The sequence below is a fragment of the Dipodomys ordii genome, unplaced genomic scaffold, assembly GCF_000151885.1.
Source record: "Dipodomys ordii isolate 6190 unplaced genomic scaffold, Dord_2.0 Scaffold303, whole genome shotgun sequence".
Classification (NCBI taxonomy): Eukaryota; Metazoa; Chordata; class Mammalia; order Rodentia; family Heteromyidae; genus Dipodomys; species Dipodomys ordii.
The window spans coordinates 934,116-940,115 of NW_012267519.1; the positions used below are offsets into that span (position 1 = coordinate 934,116).

At 40.4% G+C, this 6,000-nt stretch overlaps 1 protein-coding gene across 1 annotated transcript in view; it reads right to left on the reverse strand.

The window, feature by feature from the left end:
• The window catches only part of Slc25a53 (solute carrier family 25, member 53), a 30,697-nt gene extending 27,193 nt beyond the window's left edge, over positions 1-3,504 (reverse strand). The window contains exon 1 of the mRNA XM_013036579.1: positions 3,430-3,504. The gene's annotated coding sequence lies outside the window, so the exon portion shown is untranslated. The remainder of the gene's footprint in view (positions 1-3,429) is intronic.
• Between the last annotated feature and the right edge of the window lie 2,496 nt (positions 3,505-6,000).

Consider the following 6,000-nt stretch of genomic DNA (forward strand, 5'->3'; position numbering starts at 1 on the left):
TGCTATTCCACTTTTCTGAGATGCAGCCTTTCCTTACCAGTATATGAAAGGCTGTAGCTGTCAAAAGTGAAGGCAAAGGGACTTTATGGTACAAACAGCCATCCACCACCAATCCAACCCAGTACTTAATCCCTGCTGACAGGGGAACAGCAAGAGGTAGGGTTATAATATCAACAGCACTTTCCCTAGGAAAGAACTCAGTAATTGTCCCAGAAGCAGTAGAAATAAACCCTATCTTATTTTTCAAGACAACTGAACCCAGCCAAACAAGCTCATTCTGTCAAAGATTGGCTTTAATGTGCATGCATAGATTCAGCAGAAAACAACTTGGATTCTAGCCTCAGGATGTAGATTCCAATTGTTTTCTGGCCTGAGTTCATTCACTAATTTAGACAGCCAATCAACCGTTCTGGAGAGATCCATTACTTCCAAATTAACCTTCATAGAGTCCCTTGACTCTAATATGTGAGAAAGCGTGATATATATATATATATATATATATATATATATATATATATGTATGTATGTATGTATGTATATTTTTTGGTCGGTTGTGGGGCTTGAACTCTGGGCTTGGGCGCTGTCCCTGTGCTCTTCAGCTCAAGGCAAGCACTCTATCACTTGAGCCACAGCACCACTTCCGGTTTTCTAGAGGTTTATTGGAGATCAGTGTCTCACAGACTTTTCTGCCTGAGCAGCCTTTGAACAGTGATCTTCAGATTTCAGCTTCCTGAGTAGCTAGGATTACAGGCATGAACCACCAGCTTAAGGCTGAAAGCTTGATATTTTTAAAGATCCAGAGGAGGAAAGATAATCCAGTTGCCGGTTGGTCAAGTCTGTAATCCTAGCTACTCATTAGTCTGAGATCTGAGGATCATGGTTCAAAGCCAGCTCGAGGAAGGAAAGTCCATGAGACTCTTACCTCTAATAAACCACTCAGAAAACTGTAAGTGGCACTGTGGTTCAAGTGGTAGAGTGCTAACCTTGACCTGAAGAGCTGAGGGACAGTGCCCAGGCCCAGAATTCAAGCCCCAGACAGACAAAAGAGAAAACAAAACAAAAACAGAGGAGGAAAGACCCTCTATTGCAGAAGCTGCAGTGTCCTACTACCCTTGTTCCATAGATCAGTGTTTCTGTTTGAAGTTCATTATTTCCCTTCTCAGAAATCACATGCATTAGTTATCTCCTCCTTTTTTCTGCATCTTTTTCTTTTTCCTAGAACTTCCCCATCAGCATATACACATTCCCAAGTCTCTACTATCTTCACAAAATTTCTCCCCTCAGTGCATGTGTGCCTCCAGCTGTCATCACATCCTTCCCTTTCCAAGATTATTGTAAGTATAACATGCACTGGTAGTCTCACTGCTTTAACTCTGAATGCTAGTTATACATTCTTGTAGAATAAATCATCCCCCAAATTGGGACTGAAAGCAGTCATTTGATTATCTTATGATTGTGTGTGTAAGGAATCTAGGCAAGTCTGACCGTACCATTTTTCTTATTCATGTGGTATTTACTAGGGCTACTCTATGGTATCCAGCTGACTGGTTAGGTTGGTCTAGAGGGTCCAAAATGGCTTCATTTATAAGCCTGCCAACTTGGAAGGGATATCCAGAAATCTGAGCCTAACTGGGCTGCACTCTTTCCATGTCTTGTTGAGACTCGTCCACTTGGTCTCATTAGCAAGGTGGTCAGATTTCTTTTTAGGTCTGAGACCGGGACTCAAACCCAGTACCTGCCACTTTTGCTCATTGACTAACATTCTACCAACTGAGCTATGCCTCCAACACCATGGTCAGATTCTTTATGTGATTGTTGAGGGCTACAAAAGACCATGGTAAAAGTTGCACAGCTTTTAAAAAAGAAATAATCCACCCTTGGAAGTCAAACAGCATCACTTTTTTTTGCATTCATTTAAGGTCCACCAGATTCAAGAGTAGAAGAGTACACAGGGGCACGGTTATTGGATGGTTAATAGAAGCCATGTGTTACAGCCCACCACTTCCATGCACCCCTTAAACTGTAAACTGCAATCTGGTCACACTTCTTGGCACTCCATTGAAACTACAAACTGTGAGGTAAAGCTACCACTGTCTGTTGTTAGATACAATGAATACTTTCAGTGTTTCCTGCACTGGATTTTTCAGCACTGGACCCAATTGACTACTAACTCTTCCTGACAGATGCATACCACCTTCACCTATTTTTTCTTTTACCTGCCCGGCTGTGTCTCAGTCTACTAAAGTGACACATTTCTTATACTCTCTTTTTACTTTTACTTTTACTACTGGAATTTGTTATCCATACTCTTCTTATACAGCAATTGCTATGCGATTGAATGATCCACACTTATGACTTGTATCACTTATCTACTAGGCATTCGTCAGTGTGCAACACCACCTAGAGTTGCTTCCAGTCCTCCAGATTCCTATGCACTCTGCCTAAATGCTCACAGATACTTCAAATATAGCTATTTCATCTCCTTCCTCAAACACGACCTCTTTCTTGTGTTTTCTATACTGTACTTAGTGTCCATCTAGATGTCTAAAGCAGAAATTTGAGAGTCTCCTTTAGCCTTACTCTCCCATGAATACAATGTGTCACTAACCCCTGATGGTTCAAACTGTTAAAGAGCATGTCAATTTATACCCTACTTTCCATTCTCTATACTAGGTCTGACAGAACTGTGGGGAGGGAGGTTATCTGTCATTATGATATATAAACTATGTTGAAATTACAGTTTATAGAACTGGAAGTGTGGCTCAAGTGGTAGAATGTCAGACTTGAGTGAAAAAAGGAAATTACAAATGAAATATTATATTGGAATTATCTGAAAATTCTGTGGTAGTGTTGGGTGTATACCAGAAATAATTACCAATGATATTAATAACTACTGAGCCAGGATGTTGGGTAAAACAAATGGTAATTTTCATCTCTCAAAGTTTATATAGCAATTAAAGTGATTATAGAAAATGTATAATTATAAGCTGGGTGCTGGTGGATCACACCTGTAATCCTAGCTACTCAGGAGGCTGAAATCTTTGGATCACAGTTCAAAGCCAGCCCAGGCAGGAAAGTCTGTGAGACTCTTATCGCCAATTAACCACTAGAAAACAGGAAGTGGCACTGTGGCTTATGTAGTAGAGTGCAAGCCTTGAGCTAAAGAGCTCAGGGACAGTGCTCAGGCCCAGAGTTCAAGCCCCATGACCGACAAAAAGAAAAGAAAAGAAAGAAAGAAAGAGAGAGAGAGGAGAAAGAAAGAAAGAGACAGAAAATCTGTGATTATAGTACTGGATGTCCCAAAAATGTTGTGTTTCTCTCTTTACCCCTTACAGTCCACTCCACTGAGGCAGAGCATAAGAAACAACCAACAATGGGAGTTAGAATCCCAGCATCTGAAGAACTGGGAACATTGTGAATTATCATTACCTCTTCTGTGTGTAATAGCAAAGCAGGTCCAGTACTGACTGTTCTCCAAACAGCCTTGAGCAGGAATGGGCATGCTTGAATACCAGTGGAACAAAGGAAAAAGAAATAAATACGAAAAGATACAACTTTCAGTCACAGGACAGAAAAATTGATTTAGACACTTGGCCTCTGCTGCTTGACTCCCTTTGCAATGTCGCCACCTAGTGTTCATTTGCATCACTTAGTTCGTAGTTGTATTCTGAAGTCGCTTAGAAACTTCTGAAAGGTATTCCCTTTGTTGTGCAGAAATAGCTTTTAATTTGATGCTATTTTAATTTGTCAACTTTTGTTCTATTTCCTGAGCTGTTGTAGTATACTCAGAAAGTTGTTGCTTATGCTTATACCTTCTAGAGTTTTTCCTATGTTTCTTTCCAGTAGTGTGTTTCAGATCTTACATTTAGATCTTTCATCCATGTTGAATTACTTTTTTTAAAATTGTGAAAATACCATACAGAGGGGTTACAATAACATGGGAAAGATAACGAGTACATTTCTAAATTACTTTTTTTTTCTTTTTTTTTTTCGGTCGTGGGGCTTGAACTCTGGGCCTGGGCCCTGTCCCTCAGCTCTTCAGCTCAAGGCAAGCGCACTACCACTTGAGCTACAGCGTCACTTCCGGTTTTCTGGTGGTTTATTGGAGATAGGAGTCTCACGGTCTCTCCTGCCCGGGCTGGCTTTGAACCGCGATCCTCAGATCTCAGCCTCCTGAGTAGCTAGGATTACAGGCGTGAGCCACCAGTGCCCGGTTTAAATTACTTTTTATACAGGGTGAGATATAGGGATGTAGTTTCCTTCTTATACATGCTGATATTCATATAAGGGGTTAGTATCCACACTAAAAAAAAAAAGCTCAAAAATTAAACATCAAAAGAATAATCCTATTACTAAAAAATGAATTGGACGCTTCTCAAAAGCAAAGTACCAATGGCTAATAGATACATTTAGAAATATTTGAGATATTTAAAGAAAATAAAAAATACTCAAAACAAAGAAATATTTGGCATTCTCAGCTATAAAGGAAATGCAAATCAAAATGACATTGGGATTCCATATCATCCTAGACAGAATGGCCATCATTAAGTAAACAAATGCTGGTTAAGATATGGGGGAAGCCGGGAGCTGGTGGTTCATGCCTGTAATTCTAACTATTCAGGAGGCTAAGATCTGAGGATCACAGTTCAAAGCCAGCCTGGGCAGGAAAGTCCGTGAGACTCTTATCTCCAATAAACCACTAGAAAACCAGAAGTGGCGCTGTGGCTCAAGCGGTAGAGCGCTCGCCTTGAGCTGAAGAGCACAGGGACAGCGCCCAAGCCCAGAGTTCAAGCCCCAGGACCGACAAAAAAAAAGATATAGAGGGAAAAAAGAACTTGTTGTTGAGAATGTAAATAAGTATTGCCACTATGACTATGGAAATCAGTGGGGAGGCTCCTAAAAAAACTAATAGCTGGTGCCAGTGGTTCAGGCCTATAATCCTAACTGATCAGGATGCTGAGATCTAAGAATTGTGGTTGGAAGCTAGCCCAGTCAGGAAAGTCATTGAGACACTTACCTCCAATTACCTACCAAAAAGCTGAGAGTGGAGCCATGGCTCAAGCAATTGAGTAATAGCCTTTAGAAAACAACAACAATTGAGCATTAGCCTTTAGAAAACACAACAACAAAACAACTCAGGGACAGTGTCCAGGACCTGAAGTCAAGCCCCAGGACCAGAAAAAAAAAAAGAACTAAAATAGAACTCTTATGATTCAGCTATGCCACTCCTGGGTATATGTCCAAAAGAATGTATGGCAGCCTAAAATAGACACCTGCACACTCATGTATATTACAGCACTACTCACACTAGTCAAGTTACAAAATAAGCCTTGCTGACCATGAACAGATGAATGTGCTGCATAAAGACAATGTGCTGCATAAAACAAGGAGTTGTACTTATAAAGAGATCTAAACTAGGTCTGAGGGTATGGCTCAAGTGGTAGAGCACCTGTGTAGCAAACACAAAGCCCTCAGTTCAAATCTCAGTAATAGTCCCCCGAAAGAATAAAATGGTGTCATATTCAGGAAAATGGATAGCATTAGAGATTATCATGCTAAGCAATATAAACAAGACACAGACACATATCACATGATTTTTTTCTCACATGCAAAAGCTAGAATTTTTTTTAAATGTGAAAGTAGGAGATTCCTGGCAGGGGAGGAGAGAAGGAGTCATGAGAGGGTGATACAGGAGTGACTTTGTTGCATTAATGCAACACTATGGCATTGTGAAAATGTCATAGTGAAACTCATTCTTTTATATAATTAATATACATTAATAAAACAACAAAATTGTTAGGGTACTGGTGTCTCACATCTATAATCCTAGCTATTCAGAAGGATAAGATCTAAGGATTGCAGTTCAAAGCCAGCCCAGGCAGGAAATGCCATTAGACTTTTTTTTGTCTGTTGTGGGGCTTGAAATCTGGGCCTGGGCACTGTCCCTGAGCACTTCAGCTCAAGGCTAGTGCTTTACCACTTGAGCTACAGCACCATTTC